General features: G+C 30.6%; 1 long non-coding RNA gene across 1 annotated transcript; it reads right to left on the bottom strand.

The window, feature by feature from the left end:
• Positions 1 to 14,183: 14,183 nt before the first annotated feature.
• Positions 14,184 to 17,249, bottom strand: LOC123662605. Its single transcript, XR_006744518.1, has 3 exons — positions 17,166 to 17,249; positions 15,235 to 15,236; positions 14,184 to 14,241 (listed from the first exon to the last, which is right to left on the bottom strand). It is a non-coding gene; the product is annotated as an uncharacterized LOC123662605 (long non-coding RNA).
• Positions 17,250 to 18,807: the final 1,558 nt, after the last annotated feature.

The following is an 18,807-nucleotide window of genomic DNA, read 5'->3' as shown; positions in this document are numbered from 1 at the left end:
TTTAAGATCAATTCCTATAGAAGAAACAATCTAAACATATATGCAAGTATTAATATCGCATGTTCTTAGAAGACAATGTATATTTTAATACATCGTCTGTGGAACCATGCGTGGAATCGAACTTGTGCCTTCTCGGTTCTCCGTTATATTCCGACCGGTCAATGACTACACCATTTATCCTTATCAAGATACAACGAAAATATCGACCTGTTTACAAAAGAATTCAATTTGCTATAAATTCTATCCATTAATCTAACAATGGAGGTACAAATGATTTTCATATCAATAAACCTTAGAATGCAGTCTAGCGTTACACATGATTATCCTCGAAGCAGAGAAAAAAGAAGGAGATAAAAAAAAGAAAAAACTTGAGAAAAAAAAATATGACAGAAGGCCGGGGCGGCTGAGGCGCGGGCGCACGAAACGTTCGCTCTGACGTATTTCTCTTTTTTTTTCGTTCATATTATTATTAAGCCGACAAGCTCCCGGTGTTACGAAGAAAGAATGCGCCATAGAATACGCTCAACGCAGACGCGGCACATATTATTACCGCGCTTGTATTTTATAGTTCGCATGACAGCTATGGTAATAGACTTCGTAATTGAATACAATGTAAAAAATAGTGTCGACTTTAATATATTCATCAATTTTAATAGCCGTAAGAGTTTTATGTTTATCGCGGGATGAGTTTTGATTGAATATTATGTTGTACGTAAAAGCGAGACTATTTAGGATCAGAGGTAGTTGCACTTTTTCATAATTTTATTTAGAATACATGAGCGTCGTGTTTTGAACTCGGCTGCGCGTGGATGCCATCGTACAACGAATTAACTTCAAATCTCGGACAGTTATCAAATTCCGTAAATTTTTTATAGCAATCAACCTATCATTTGAAATATTTATCAAATTCTGAACGGCCATTACTGCGTAATTGCGTTTTAAAATTTATTGAAATGACACCGTTCGGTACTTGCAATTATGAATGTATTCAATAAGTCATTATATATTATATTCACAATTTTTGAATGTTTTATGTAGTTTTACTCTCATTGAAAATTATAGGTACCTCCTGTAAATTTTATAAATGAATTTTTATAGCCTAGTCTCTCAGTAACGTAGTCCTAGTTTGTCTCAGTAACGTAGCAAGGCTTAGGTAGTTTCAGATTTGATTTATTAATAAACAGATGAAAATATATAGACCACGCTTGCATTAAGAAATTATTACAAAAAACTAAAACAATATTATTCTATTCCTTGTTCTACCAACAATTTATTTCGGCGTGTGTATGTTAAAAGTAAAGTTATGTGAATTTTTCGCTATTATAAAATTATGTTAATTATACCAGTCTCCATAAAAATTACTTCGTGAATCTATAAAATTAATAACGATAGAGTCGAACGTTTAAAATTCCGGAGGAGTATTGCAATATTTATATAAAAAATAGCAACTACGGCTTGCCTTTATCATATACCTATCTCATAGGCGGAAAATATGAAAATTAAATCCCGTAATAAGTATTGGTATATAATTATAGATAAATTTCTTAGCGTATGACGCGGTATCGGTACGATTCGATCGCTAGCCCTACCTGCGTAAAACTATCTCAGGAATGCGATGAAAAAAAGGAAATACCCTCGTGAGAATTGAATAAAAAAAAGGCTATTCTTAGATCGCGTTGGGAATCTCTACTTCTAGGAAATCGCGTGCCAGCCGCTCTTTTGTTCAGGACATCATAATAGTCTATTGTATTATATAGGCCGATCATTTAACGGTTTGTTATATTTTTTTACTTACAATCCATTTGTGTTCAAAAAATCCTCATCAAAACATTTTTTTATGCATACACACTTAATAAACAATGTGATAAATAATACACAAGCCATCATAACTTTATACGGTATATATCTACAGATTGTACAATGCAAAATAAATAAATTTAGTAATAAATGTTAACAATACTTCTATCAAGTAAAACTAGATGGCGCTGCCCGACGATCAAATTGTACTTACGTTTGGGTATGTTTGTTTGCAGTTAAATGAGTAACTTTCTACATAAAATAAATAAAACTAATTACCTACAACAGTTACTCTGCAACTCATTTCAAATATCACTAGCTACTCATAACTTACTAACTCAATAACAACCGTATATTCTAACAAGGCAACAAGGAACGTTTAATAGGGCCTTTAGGGCCTTGTTTTATGAATATATCCACGTCTGCTTGTGTTGTAAATTGAATAAGTCTATGCGAATATTATTTATTGATAATTTAAGGGAAACGCTGCTATAATTTGGTTCAGTTACATATTATATACATAAAATAAATTGTAACAATTCATACATGATATTTTTCAATACCCAGGCTGAAATTATCCAATTAGATAAAGGCTCTCATTAAAAGGAAGTAATAGACACATTTATTTGGATTTTAATTTTTATAATAATTTTATATTAATTTTTATAATTTTAAGTAAAATAATGATAACTAAATTTAATAATTTAGAAATAATAATAACAAAAAATCACTTCATTTCAAAAGCAAGCACTATATATATGTGACTACTTAATATAGGTGTAGAAAAAAAAATCTGCAACAAAATGTCTGAAAATTGGATGACCGATGATTATAACTGATTATTATTAGTAAATTCTTATCAAAGTTTATTTTCATTTTAACGAAGAAATTTAATGCATAGTCTTCTTAACCGAATGGAAAGCAAGTTCATATGCAAGACATACAGATGTATTTTTAATATTGTCTTTACATCTATCGGCAACATGGTGTTTTAACTATCTTATTTTAACACGCTAAAACGGTATTTCCATTAGACACCGTGACAAAATTAATTATTAGACCATTTATAACAATTAGCTACACATTTAAGTTTACTGCGCCCACGCATAGGTTCGAAGTTTGATAAATGATGGGTGTGACTGTCATGGAATGCACTTACCCTAATATTATGACAATTGATATACAAGATCTGTTCAACAACTAGGTACTAGAATATTTAATAATTTACCATCCATTAGTCAAATATGTATGTAAGTTCTGGACAATGTAAATTTTATAATATTAAAAATAGCACGTTTAAGAGGTAATAGTAAAATACCAAAGTAAATAAAAGAGTAAATGACAGGACATTTATGTCTAAAAGTGAACAAAAGTCTTATAAAAAGTATACAGGTACAGAGCAACCCATATAAGAGTGTATTAAGACTTAAATAGCCTATATTAAATAGAGCCTAACATTGGTCCAAGATGTGAAAAGAATCAGAATTAAAAAAGAAAAGAATCGCAAGGTATGTGTAGGTACAAGCACAGCAGGTTCAGTTATTGTTATGGAATCACATAATCTTAGTGCGTTTGTTTCAAGGCCCGTATCGGAGGTCGTTCGACATCGCCTGCGCGTGCGCACGTCACACTGTAAAAACAATCTCGGGTTACCGCGTAGGGTCACTACGTGCAAAGGTTTTTAAGGACGCTTATTTACACCACTACTCGGACTATATAATATTCATTTTGATTTATTTAATTTATAAATTATTTTTCACAAAAATGTAAAAGGTAATATATTTTATGTCTCATCATCATCATCATCATCATTTTAGCCTATCACAGTCCACTGCTGGACATAGGCCTCCACAAGTTTACGCCAAATAACGTGAACTCATGTGTTTTGCCCATAGTCACCACGCTGGGCAGGCGGGTTGGTGACCGCAGTACTGGCTTTGTCGCACCGAAGACTCTGCTGCCCGTCTTCGGCCTGTGTATTTCAAAGCCAGCGGTTGGATGGTTATCCCGCCATCGGTCGGCTTCTTAAGTTCCAAGGTGGTTGTGGAACCTTGTTATCCCTTAGTCGCCTCTTACGACACCCACGGGAAGAGAGGGGGTGGCTAAATTCTTTAGTGCCGTAGCCACACAGCATTTTATGTCTATTTATACTTTTTTGTACACCGATAGAAAAGATAACAAATAATGCAACCAAGCAAAAAAATAAAATAATCAAGTTACATTTGGTGTAAAAAGCGTAGTGTAGTAGTAGTATATTTTCATTACACACTCTTTAATTTGTATGTATTGATATTAAATTCGTATTTACTTATTTAGGATATTTTACATATATATATTACATTTCTTAAGCTATCAGTCTGATACAAAGAAGTGCCAAAGTAAAAAAAAGATGATAGGTAGATGTTTCACGAAATGAAAGAAAGTGATAAACATTATGATTGTAAAAATAATACGAAAAACAAAACGTTACAAATATCATCAGTGTGTGATGTAGCATATATCTAATGCAGTGTATTTATAATGGGAATATCCATATTTTTATTTTATTAATTATAATGAATGCAATAAATAATAATTTTAATATTAAAAAAAAATTGTTTGTATGCAAGCATTAATCTCATCAGAAATTTATTTATTTAAGTGGGTTTTAATAGAAGCTTTTAATAGTTTCGGGAACTAAGATAAAATAAGGATTGAAATCTAATGTGAAACCAGAATTATATTATATGACATCGAACATATGACAATAGTTACTAAAGGAAAAAATAATAATATCAAAACCAAATAAGCGCGGGTGCCTATAACGTGTGCATTATTTACTGGGAACTGTAGTGTCTACATAACAATAAGTCTTTTTTCTTACACTATATTTTTTTTTTTAGGTTTTCAAATCTTAATCTATGATTTTAAGAATGAAGGAATTATTTTTTGTTGCTGTTTGTTGACGTTTACATTTTTTTTTAGCATTTTTTTTATTAAAAGTACAATTATCATGATTGAGTCTAATAATATTTTGAACTCAAATTGTTTGGGGTTGTAAAATTGTCTCTTTTAGTGATAAGGGCCGCCATGGCACATACATTATATATATTTTAAAATATTGTATTTCTGTGTCAAGTGCGAAATAAAATTCACTTTTGCTGATGACACAAATTAAGTAGTCTTTCATTTTGATTCTAAAAGCTTTGTTATCGCGTGGAAACCCTAATGTTTTTATGAGTACCACAAGCTGAAACAATGCGCACACGACGAGGCCACGGGTCGAGGACGCGCACCCCGTCCTTCGTCCCCCCCCCCCTCCCCCCACTACCCATAAAACCTTCGCCACAGAAAGCCATTAACTACGTACACTCCATAACAAATGCATTGGAAAATACCGGTGTCGGATCACACGTAATCATACATGAATAAGAATTATACATTTTAGCATTTATGAATCGACGTCGAAGTTTTATACCCTCGACATATAAATGGAATAACACCATTTAAAAGGTACATATGATATCAAGTTAAAAACCGCTTGACCTCACGAATTTCGTATAACCCAAGTATAATCCCTTAATACCTGGTCCGAGCAATCACTCAAAAACGTCACGTATCTCCTACCGAACCACGGGATTTCCTTTGTCACGCGATTATGATATTTGCGAGTACATAATAGAGATCATTTTGATATGCATCATTTAATTTTTTTCCCTTTTGTATTCATGAGGATAGGATTCCATGGCACGGAATGTGACTTTCACGATCATAAATTGTTGACAACTGACACGGTCTTTTTTAAGTGACATTCTTCGGAGGTTTTTTATTTTTTATCTAAAAGCGATACTTTAATTCCAGCACTCAAAAATGTATGAGTGGATGTTGTGTTGTGTCACTTTGAGTAATAAAGTTAATAATATCGTTTTACTTTAATGGATTGAATTAAACTTGTGATGTATTATGGTAAAGTAAAACAATAGGTTTGTTGACGCGTGTAATGCCTTTATTTTATATTGTGATTACGTACGAAATGTTTTCTCTTGACGTTATATATTATCCGAACTATGACTTTGCTGTAACAATGTTTCCAGCAGTCTGTTAGGCAATTTAATTTAATATGTAACTATATAATATGAAATAATGATGTTATCTTAACGATTAGATTTAAGTTCACCAATAAAATATTACTTGATATCAATTTAGACCTACAAACAAAAACACTTCTTAGACACATAAAACAAAAACACTTCTTAGATTATAACAAAACTTCTTTTTATATAAACTTATTAAAAACTGCAATGTTACCGAAAACATTTTAAATCGTCGTTAATTACTCTGAATGTATATCCGTCAACAGTTACAATACTTATCTAATCTGTGCGTAGCACGGGAGCCGTCCCATTGTCCTTGTAAAGGGGACAGCATACAAAAATTTCTTAAACCTTATTTATATTTCCATAAGTACTATATTCGATGATTTTACACCTGAGTCTCCGAACTTAACACATAAACTGGCTCCCGTCCGGGCGACATTCCTTACTTATTTATAACTATGGAGGGCTCCCATAAATTGTAGACTTTAAAATTCTAGTACCGGCAATATTATTACTAAGTTTTTGATATATCGATATAAAATAAACAGGTACGATAAGTGTATAGAAATATTACAGAAATGTGAAGGAAAATAGCGTGTAATACGGTACAGAGTATGTGTAGTAATATTTAAAGCAGTAAATGTTCGTAGATTCGAATATTACCCAATCAAAGAGCCAATATTGAAAGGACTAGACTGTATATCGTGGTTATAATGAAAGATACTGTCTGCATAGAGTTAATTCCGTGATACAGTAATGTATAAACAATAAATATTCTCGTTTTATATGCGTATTGAGTAAATCTATACATTACAAATAAGAGTATATATGTCTGTACATTAAGCCTCTTTTTTCATGTAGAAGAATGATTGGAACTTAATCCATCACGCGGCTCCACTACGGGTATATTACTATAAGTATGACAGACACCCAAACCGGAAAGAAATATTTGTACAAACACAAATATACATCCCGAGCGGGAATCGAAACCGCAAACCGCCGGTTGTTAGGTGCGTACATGCCACTTCAACAACGCGGTTGTTGTAAGCTAAGGAAAGTAAACGAATAACTAGAAAGCTGCATTATCCGACAATGACATTGGCGATAAAGCATTACGTTACACAATACAGACAGAGGCTACGACCTCTGTTCGTTGTAATGACAATACAAGTGAAACCGCGAAAATTATTATAGTTAAAATATAATTTTAAAGTTTTTGTAATAATTTCGTTCATGTAGAATTGTTTATAATATAATAAAAGCTGAAGTAGATATTATTTACTGACACATTTAAATACTTAAAACATTGGCATTATCATCAACATTATTATTTAAGCCTATCGCAGTCTACTGCTGGATATAGGCCTCCCCAAGTTCAAGCCAAACATCCCGGTTTTCCGCAATGTTCATCCAGTCTCCACCGGCAATCTTACTTAGATCGTCGGTCTAGCGACATTTTATTTAGACATTATAACATAATTATAATATATGTATACTAATATATAATATAAAACTTAAAGCATTTAACCAAAATCGTTACGAAGACACGGGAAATAAATTTTTTAAGTCAATATGGTTTAAAATGCGGAATGTTTATTATTGGTAATTCCTTCTTTTACGAGCGGAGTAGGGTCAACACATATAATCTATTACCATCTCATTTAACTCTAAAGATGGCTCGAGTTTTATTGCTATCGATTAATTATCTACTTCTTTTCCATAGTAATTGAATAGGAATCGCTTCTTAAGACTATTCTTATCACAAAATTATTGTAGAAGTACCATTAGGAAGGTGCTTTATAGTTATTTTTATAGCCGAGCAAAAAGTTTTTTATTAACGTAACCTATGCCATAAATATTTACAAAAAAATATAAATTCAAATTGTTTGTGTCGTACGTCACAGTAGATAATAAAACAACGGAATACGTTCCAAACGTAATAATCATTTATCCTTCGTATAAAAATAATTGAATTATAAAAATTAATACTACATCTCATTAAAATGAAATAGAGCAACAATTAAAATTCTAAACGATTTTTTATAAAATTTCATATATGACAGGGGATTAAATGCTGACCGTACGTGAGCAACGCAAAAAGTCGTAAAGTCCGTGTAATGCGGTGTCCACATGTTCTCAAAAAGCATCTCAGGCACGCAGGAAACTGTACCCGCTCAAATATTCGAGACAGTATATGAATAAAATTTTAATTGCCACTCGACCAATCTAATTTCTGGTCTTTCTGTAACTTGCTTTATTATTTTTGAATGCGGATGAGTTGGTTATTTTTTTTAAATTAGCTTTAAGTTTAATTAGGAGTTTTTTTTGTCTATTCTGTAATGACGCACAAAACGACGGGTATAGATAACATAAAATAATAAATGACAGGTACAAATTATGTCAAAAAATGGTTATATATATAAAATAATGTTTTCCTTTAAATCGCTGTCTTCACACTACAGTCGAAATATACAAAGTTTAAAAAATGTAAAAAAGCAGGTCCGTATTATAATTTAAAGAAAAAATATCAATGCGCCCGTCAAAATGGTCAATTAGTCCGACATTTTCGTTCACATCTCCACAATCAGTCAACCGTAGTGTGTAATTTATCAACAGTAGCTGTGTACGTCTGTACGTTGTAATTATTTAAAATACCTTTAATTTAAATCAAAAAAATATGAACGAGCTACAGATACTTACTTACACGAGTTTGTCGTATTCGATGTTACAAAAAATAAATTATAGAGCACTAAGACTTAGGAAATCTGAATATAAGTACATAAATAAATATTTTTAACATACTCACTGTTTCTAAGGCAACTTAATTGTGCTTTAATAATAGCTTGTTGATATACGAATACCCACATTTTTAAACAAATACAAAACATATAATGAAAATTGCCCAGACTTGAGACGTTAATCAAATTCAAGAAACTATGAGCGAAAAGCAGCCAACAGACAAAATAATAACCAAAATATCGACATAATTATATTTAATTATTTCCATGTTTAACATTTATGTATCTCCTGCTCTGTCTGCCTATCTAGATATTTATAGAATATCCCATGAAAACCAATTATTGCTGTGGGTGTGTTCTGAAAGTCCAACAGACTATAACTAATGACAGCTTGAATCAACACTGGCTATTCTCAAGATTCTAATCTGTTACTTAGTCATAATAGTCGTACATTTTAAAAAAAGGTATAATAGTCTAAAATTCGAATTTTATTCGATTTTGCCAAAAAAAAAAAACTGATCTATCTGACAATTTATTCATTCGGTGTTGTCATAACGATACTATAATGACATTAGATTTTTAGATTTCTTTCCTCATATTTGTTCTACTCCAATACAATACAGGTATTAATTTTTTATATTACATTTATACCATATTAATATTAAGTAAACTAATCTAAAGATTCTGAAAAACTGAAGTCAGTTTAATTTAGTTTGTTTTAGATTATATAGAAACGCGAATAAAAAAAGTATTTTAACCTATTTTTTTTTTGTATTTAACAATAAATGCTTAAAATTATAACGGTACATTAATTTTCTATAACAGGAAAATATTTACAATTTATTGTCGTTTTTCAGTGTCCATGACAACGTTTCAACGTTTTATTGATTAAAATCAACCCCCCGATTGCCACAGATACAAACATAAACACGCAAGATTTATTTCACCCTTATTTTTAAAAATAATACATTTCATGGATATTTGATTTTTAAAAATACATGTTTATCTAAAAAGGACAAATAAAATTCAATAATATTTATTTTTTATTTATAAACAACAAACTATTATTTGTTTATCTATTTGAAATGTTTTTAATTATACCAAAGTTTTGACGTAAATATTTAAAAAAATCCCTGTAAAACTCTTAATAAATTTAGTAATAAAGTCATTTGTTTTTTCTATCCCACGTGACATTGACGAAATCCACAGGGTTCCCTGGCACAACTGAAAGCCATTAAACCCAAAATTAATTAAATAATAAAGTCATTGAATTTAAAATATCACTTCAATAGCCACATATTATCACGAAGTCTTAATTATAATATCCTTATTTAAATGTCAGATTACTGTGCAGAGTTCAGATCGATCAAATTACAAACATCAAAACAATGGTACGTAATATAACATAGTTATATCATTAGTCAAACGTTCAAGAATGATCGTTACGTCATCTGTAGTAGAATCCAGTTTGTAAACTATGTAAATTAAGAAATGAACACATAATAAACACTTTAAATATTATCGACAAACATAACAAGAATATTTGACTAATTTTTAAAATACAATATAGGTATATAAATATATTTTAATATACATACACGCTCGTTTGTTTCTAAGGGCTTTAAACCTGTGTTAGACAACACCGACTGATACATATTTTTTAGGGGTTAAATGTACTCATATAAATAAATATACAACACCCAGAGTATAAAAAAGAAACATTTACAAAATTATTGTTTAGAACTATAATACAAGTAGGTACATAAAAACTCGAAACTCATCCATCCAGACTGACATTTAAGCTACAATATCAACATAATTAAACTCTTTGCTTTAAACCTACCTTTGTTTAATATTTCCTTTTTCTTACAACGAAACTATCAATATCCGTAAACCTTCGTTATAATACAGAACCAATCGACAAAACATTTAAAATATTCATTCCCGATTACAAAACGGACATTTTAAAACGCTACCGGGCGGAGTTTGACGTGGAATTAATGGTTCTTAAAATTCGAACACACGAATCACACTTTTATATATAACATAGCTTTTTGCTCGTGGCTTTGCCCGTCTGGATTACACCATTTTGACCTTTCCGTTTTCTAATTAATTTTTATTAGAGTGCTATTACATACTCCTGGTAAGAATTGTTAAAATCGGGCTAGTACTTTTTTATTTTATTGTTCCTTACAAACAAGAAATTTAATCTTACATTATTTATAACATTATTACAGATAAACTACTTTTTTGGTCGTGGTTTGCTTGCGTGGTTTACACGATTTTGGACTATATCATAGCCTCTGTCGCTCAATAATCACGTAGCTTTGTCATAGTGGAAGAATTTTTAAAATCGTTTCCGTAGTTTTTCAGTTCATCCATTACAAACAAACAGAAAATGAAATCTTTTTTGCTTTATGTACTTAGTATAGATAGATTACATTTGCGCCTCGGGCGATAATGTCGTGGTTTTTTAAACAGAGATCCGATTTGTTAAAGTTAAACGATTGAGACGAGATGACTGTTATTGAGTTTTTAAAAACAAGAATACATCGCATTCCTTTGTTAAACTAAAAACTTTTGTAAACTTACAAGATTACTTTTAATACTAAAGGATTTATATTATCGTACTTTATATTTATTTGTATTGTAAATTATAGGTAGTATTTTAAATTTACTAAATTAACAAGACTTCCGTGACTTCTGCGTTAGATATCAAGTTACATTTTTGTTTTTTATTGATATTTTCGTGATTAATATATCATATATTTTAATGGCTATAAAATTTGGAATAAATTAAAACTTATTATGATTCATTCAGTCCATAAGTTAATATTAATTAATAATTTAATATAATAATGTAGATGTATCAAAAGTTACATTACTTGAAAATTAAATTTAAAAAAAAATATCATAGTTTAATTCATTCGGAAAATTTCATCCTATTTTTAAATTAATATTCGTAGAATACTTTCTTACGATAAATTAATACAAATCAATTTATTCTTGGGCTAATGGCTTTTAGTTGTGCTAGGGGGCTGTCGATTTCACCAATATCAAGTGGGATAGAAAAGACACGAAGAAGAATGATCAGTGTGGTTGAGATTGTAAGCTACATTGATTATTACAGAACTACAAATCAAACCAATTACAAAGTATTTTAACATAATTATGACAGCAAGCAAGAAACCAGATTTACGATGTTAAATAAAACTCAATACAAATTTTAATGCAACGTATATGACTCACAAGAGTCAGGAATGATATAAGAGGAATCGAAAGCAAGTTATTCTTCTACAGAATGCATCTATAGAAATTCCGAGAGTATGAACCATGTCACACGTGGCATAACAGGATGCGTATAAACATGCGACAGTCTTGTCTTATTATAATAATTAAAGAGCTGACAAATGAACAGTATTAAGTACATATACAATTTTCTTCCACCTTCTCATCAAATTCTTTTGCATCAAATCATGTAATTTTCTTGATTTCGTTTTACAACATTTGAATAAATGTACTCAATAGCTCTAAGAACTCTTAACACAAGTGGTGCGTTTCATCAGTTGCGTCAAGTAAGAAGAATGATATGCGGAATAGAGAATTTAGAATAAATATGAATATCTACATTTCAAATAAAACAACAGAGATTATTTTTATGATTTTCATGATTACTATTATCCGTGAGAGTATCGTTAATGACACGTAAAACGAGATATTTAATATGTTTGTCTTTAGTCAGTCTAAGTTTTTGATATTTCAGGCCAGTTACAATCGTCATGACCACAGATACTTAATAGCCCTCGTGACCATGTATAACAAAGACCACGCAAAAAATGGGGTACCAAGAAATTTTTATATCGTACCTATCGACTAAGACACGACGGTCGTGGACAAAAAAATCGTATGACTATAGACCACTTATTCTAAAACGGTATTCAAATATGAAGGGTAGTGTTTGCCGACGTGTTTATTATTATAAGCGCATTCAACCTGATAATTCTGTGCTCAGATGGTCAAAGATTCAACATGGAATTGTTTTGATGCCTTTGGTATGTGTATCTTTCGAGATAAAAACCAAACAAAAACCAACATGAAGACGTAAAAGTTAAAAATATTTAATATTTTTACTACAAAAAAAAAGGTACAGTCACAAAATATTAATTTATAAGAGATAAAAACCAAACAAAAACCAACATGAAGAGGTAAAAGTTAAAAAATATTTAATATTTTTACTACAAAAAAAAGGTACAATCACAAAATATTAATTTATAATTAAACAAACTATGGCCCTCAAAAGGCCAAAATAAGGCTGAAATTATTTTATTTCCGAAATAAAATTGCTATTCGCATAAATTAAACACAAATCATTTAAAATACATCTAAAATATTGGATAAATATTACTTAAGGAAGTAACAGAAAAATACCAATAAGAGGTGTTTATTAATTTAATATGTAAAAATGTCTAGCATATACCTAAAATATAAAAATTATACATTTCATCTCGATGGATAAATAATTCGATAGGAATATATGAACAAAATATTTAAAACAATTTCAAGACTGGAATTTAAAAATGGGTTTATGAATAAATGATACGTTTTAATTTATAAATAATGAAAAATGGAATGGTATATATTATAAAGATTACAATCAAATATTCAAATTAGCTGACATCAAGCACGCATCTAACGATATAATATGCTAGACTAGACGTTCCTGCTGGCGTCACTCGAGATCAATGTTAAAATTTTGTTAAATAGGGTAACCTTTAATTAATACTTTGTTATTAGGAACAAGAAAAGGTTTTGTAAAACGAAACTAGCCACGAAATTAAAAGATTGTGTCCTAATAACATTTTATAATTACACAAAACGAAAAAAAATTACAATCGAAATAAGATTATAATAATTAGTTGTTTTTTTTTTTTGAGCACATTAAGCTGTCGATCGCAGTTGTTACCTAATAGCAATCGTTACGTTACTCATAGTAGGGAATATATCCGCGATTAAGCTCCGATCCTCAGATTAAAAAACACAAAAGTTTTTTATTTATTAATCTGAGCTCCGATCCTTCTTCCCTTATGTAGAAAAAGGCTTAGCCCCAAGAGTGTGATGTTACAAGCTAGATCGTTATGCATAGTAAAGCTCCTTAGTGTGTATTTTGGAATGAGTACACTGCCATAGTTATACAATTTTTCTCAATTAAATCATAAGATAAGTTAAAGCCAACCTAACAATTCCTTTTTTAAATATTTAATTACTGCCCTGACAAACTTCGTTCTGTCAAAAGTTGATAGTATTTTTTTTTGTTTAATTTGTTTTAGTATGAAAGCCTTCCATGGGCCTTAAGGAACATACAAAAAATAAATTAGCCGAATTGTTCGAGCCATTTTCGAGTTACGCGCTTAGCAACATTCATTTTTATTTATAAGAACGATATATACTAGATAATAATACCTGCTATAGAGCTATTTGAATGTATTTGTACCTTTATGTTTTTAGCATATCCTTTAGTAAACAATCTCTGCAGTTTTAACCGACTAAAAGGAGGAGGTTCTCAATTCGATTGTTTTTTTACCTGGTCTTTTTTTACTGGGTGTACCGATTGTGATGATTCTTCTTTTAATCTATAGCTGGTGCCTCTCATATGGTATTATTTAAATTTTATTGATATCAGACGAGTACTTTTTGAGTTATCTCTAATAATGCGTAAATAATCGATTATTTTTTTCAACTACCTTCATTGTTATTACTTGACGATGAAAATTAAAATCGGTATTTTTTCTTTTCTGTGTAAAAACTATTAAATAGGTATTAATGCGTTGTATCGTTATTTTTAGAGCGCATATCCTATAATAATTCTACAATTTTTATGTCAGCCTGGTAACATGATATTATTGCGTATAAATACACAGACGTAGCTTTATTATATGTGTAGATATAAATGACAAATGCGCACGTGCATATGATTTGTATCGATTGTATTATGCAAATGCATCTGATCGGCTTATTTACATTCATAGCTAGTTTTTAACTCGCTACTTCATTCCCATGAGCTTATTTGATATAATCTTAGATAATTCCACTGTCAATTTTATAAAGGAATAATATACGGATTTTATATGTAGTAGTTAAGGAGAACAACCATAATACCTACTTAGGAGTCGTGCGTAAATCACGTGATGTTTTAGAAAGTTTTTGTCCCTCCTACCCCACCCTTCCCTGGTGATATAAAAAAGTGTCCTCAAATTAAAGCGTGTGAATCCGCGCGACTCAGCTAGTAAAGTATATTATGATCGAAAAGTCACTGAAGTATTACGTTAATTAAATATAAAAGTGTTCCTATAAATATATCGATTACAAATATAGTATCAAGTTCGTTGGAATATTAATTTTAACTTAAGTTATGTAAAGCATTTCCGCATCCACATACATGTGTGTTTCTCAGAATTTTCAACAGTTTCCAAATGTTATTTTTATTATTTATTTACTCAACTCGTTAAGGTAGTTTGTTAAATTTTAATGTAAAGACTTATCTATATTACTGTGGAATTCATAAGCTTTGTAACGTTAAAATTCATTCAATGGTTTTATGGGTCTAAGCGTTCCCCATAATTTACGGCTGAGTTAGATTATCCGGTTGAGAAAAGTCATTAAATCCAAAATGCGTGTTTACCTTTCACATATAATAACTATCATAAATTCCGTTGGTTCTTTAAAATTCGATAAAATGGGGTACTACATACACTTTGCCGTATAAAAAAAAATTCTATTGTTTCTGCAAGGGTTGATTACATAGTGCTAGCTTTATAATAGATTAGTTCGTTGAACAATGGAATTATTCAATTATAGTAACAATGCCACATTGTTTTCTAATTATTGCATATTATACGACAAAACACGGTGGATCGTTCAACTCATCTTGAAAGACGCATGACATACACATATATATGTGTGTATAATATACATATTAACATACATATACACTGTATATTTAATTATGCAACAATGATCATGTGACACTGCAGCCATCGACAGAGCAACATGTGTTCTTATCGCTTTGTGCTGCTATCAAAACAAAATAATATATAAATATATATATCGTTTCGATACTGTTATATTGTATTATTATTTTTAAATTAAGAAAATTAATTAAACGTATTTATCACAAAAACAAACTTATTATTAACCTCTTAATGCACACGCGTACATATAAACGCACGTAGTTGTTGTATAGAAGTGTAAGCCACAAAGCTCCAGGCTTATAACTCGAAACTTTTATATAATATTCATCATCTTAAATATATAACATTATGTTATTCAGTTTGATTCCAACAAAACATATAAATAAACGCAACGTTGCTTATTACATCATATAAGTGTGATGAATACTACAAATATTTTAGTAACAAATACGAGTATAACAGTACGTAGCTTAACGTAACGAAACGTCCCGTTAAGGTGTGAAATATCCCTCAAGTTTGAGAACACTGATATTCATAGGTGCCATTATTTAAAATCGTTCTGAAATTCCAGTTAAAACGCATAAGATTTGTGAGGTAAAACGGTGAACCGATACAAATTACACCGATAATGATTCAGACAAAACAATGCCGTTGATAAATGGGCCGAGTTATTTATCGTATTGTAGATTCACATGGAATGCGGTCGTCGTACATCGCACCCGAGCGTATGGGCGTTATAATGTAACGAATTTTTGAGATATTTACGGATACATTATATTTTGACCGGAACAGTCGTTGTATACGAGTCGTGTTTGTTTATTTTTGAAGTAATTGAAGTTATGTGAAAACATAGAAACCAAAATCTAAAAGTTCTTCTGGTGAGATCTTTTTATCCATTATGAAAATTCAATGTGGTAATGTATTACACACATTACTATTTTTTACATTAATATTTTCACTTTTTAATTCTATTTAATAAAAGTAGAACCCAGCCCAATTAGAGACTTATGTTACAATAATTTATCTTATAAAATTTAGAACATTATATTGTATAAAACAACATGTAAAAGAAGCCAATCAGTAAAAAACACGATTTTCTTCTTCTTTCATCGTATTTTGTTCTGTTCATCTTAAGTTGAAACCTGTACAAGTTTAAAATAAAAACTCCAACACAATAAATAAATCAAACTAAAAGTTTCAAGACATAGCTTGGAATTTCGACTTCATATCATCTCAAAGTTTTACAGTCAGAAGTCTCTACAGTCATAAATGGTTTACAATTTGTTTTCATTTTACAGAAACATATCCTATACCGTGCATTATTTTCTTTACATTGTTGCAAGTGACTTTAATTAATATCTTCCATTGCGTGTGTCTTGTTCAAGTATACCTTTTAGGACTGCAATTGTAGTAATTTTTTCTTATTAGTGTTCGTACTAAAGTCTAGATTTAGCCTAATCATACCGGAGCTTATTTGACACTAAAAACTTTTTTAACGGACTTCGACCGTATATATTTTTTTACGTGTTTTCGTGGATAACTTCTTCGTATATGAACCGATTTTGTAAAGTATTTTTTTCTGATACAAAAGAGATATCTCAAGGTTGGTACCATGATAAGGAAACCAGGATCTGATGGTGGTATCTCAGGGAAATCGAAGGGAATCTTCGAAAATCGTAGTAGCAACTAGTGCGTTTGTTAATTTTATTCGTCTACTTACGTTGTATTACTTGTCGATGCAATAGAAGTCGTTTTTTTTTCGTTTAGTAGCAAAGACAATTATAATTTTATACATAAAATTCTCGTGTCACATTTTAGTTACCATACTCCTCCGAAACGGCTGGACCGATTTTTATGAAATGTTATGTGCATATCGGGTAAGTCTGAGAATCGGCTAACATCTATTTTTCATACCCCTAAGTTATAAGGGAGGGGATTAAGGGGGGTAATAACATATATGGTAAAACAACGTTTGCGGGATCAGCTAGTATACGATAATATACCCATTGTTAATGAGTCAAGTCAACTGTCATTTTCATAAAAAATAAACTTCTTAAACCACATTATCAACTATTTCTAGATCTATATAAATAAAATTCGTTATTTGTATGTTTATCCTCTATGTGTTGAGAAGCCATTGATCAGATTTTGATAAAAAAATTGTATTTTCTGAGAACGCTTTCAGACTCTCTACCTTATTATATACTCCCGCAACAAAACCGGGGCAGTCCTAAATAAAATTAATATCTATATAATTGTGTACTTTACCTAAAGCACTTGTTCGTTAACTTCCCACACTGCATTGTTAGGAATGTAGACTAATTTTCCAGACAGTAAAACCTACAACTAATGGTAATAGCGTCAGTAATAAAAATGACCAATTACACCGACACGAGAACAATGTAACACAACCTTGACTCGGTACCAGCATCTGGTGACATTTGTACGTTTGTTTATAATGACTGTAATCAAAGTTTCCGAGAAACATCCAAGGTGTTGGCGAAGGGAAAAAAACGTTACGAACGCGACTTAAGATCTTCCAGAAAACGCGTTTCTTTTTGTTTTATTCTAATAAAGGATATGGATTCCAGAAGATTGCTATAATATTTGCTTGTATATAGATTTTGTTTATGTTTACTGGTAAACTGTACAAGTTTACCGAACGAGAACTTAATGTCATTAAATTGTTGATTCAGGTGCGAGAATAATATGACCAAAGCCAAAATGATAAAACATAAAATTTTGGGAAATATTAGGGTTAATTAAAAAAACGTATGTTACATTTTAAAGCCATTTGAAACATGTGACTATTTATGTTATGACGTGTTGTCAATATTTCCATTATAGACACAGGTTATGTTATGACATGTTGTCAATGTTTCCTTTATACACTATATACACTACACACTACACTACACTTTATACACTAATGGTTGTCTATAAGAAATCTATGGTATTGATAAGACAGTCGTTCCTCTGTAAGTTTATATTTTGTATTTTTCTTTCACGTAATATTTAAGTATTAAATAAATAAAAAAATATATGCGAAACATTCAATTATATTCAACCGTTTATAAGTGACAGAAGCTTCCATCCGCTTCATCATACAGCTGGCCCAAGGTGAGGCGATCTCAAAATCTCGACCCCAACAATTAGGATCAAGAGAACAAAAAGTAAAAAATACAAATTGCTACCTTTTCAGCAGACCCCGAGACTAAGGATATCATT

The sequence above is a fragment of the Melitaea cinxia genome, chromosome 19 (genome assembly GCF_905220565.1).
Source record: "Melitaea cinxia chromosome 19, ilMelCinx1.1, whole genome shotgun sequence".
Lineage (NCBI taxonomy): Eukaryota > Metazoa > Arthropoda > Insecta > Lepidoptera > Nymphalidae > Melitaea > Melitaea cinxia.
Note: the sequence above shows the minus strand (reverse complement) of the source record. Positions and strands in the feature narration are given on the sequence as shown.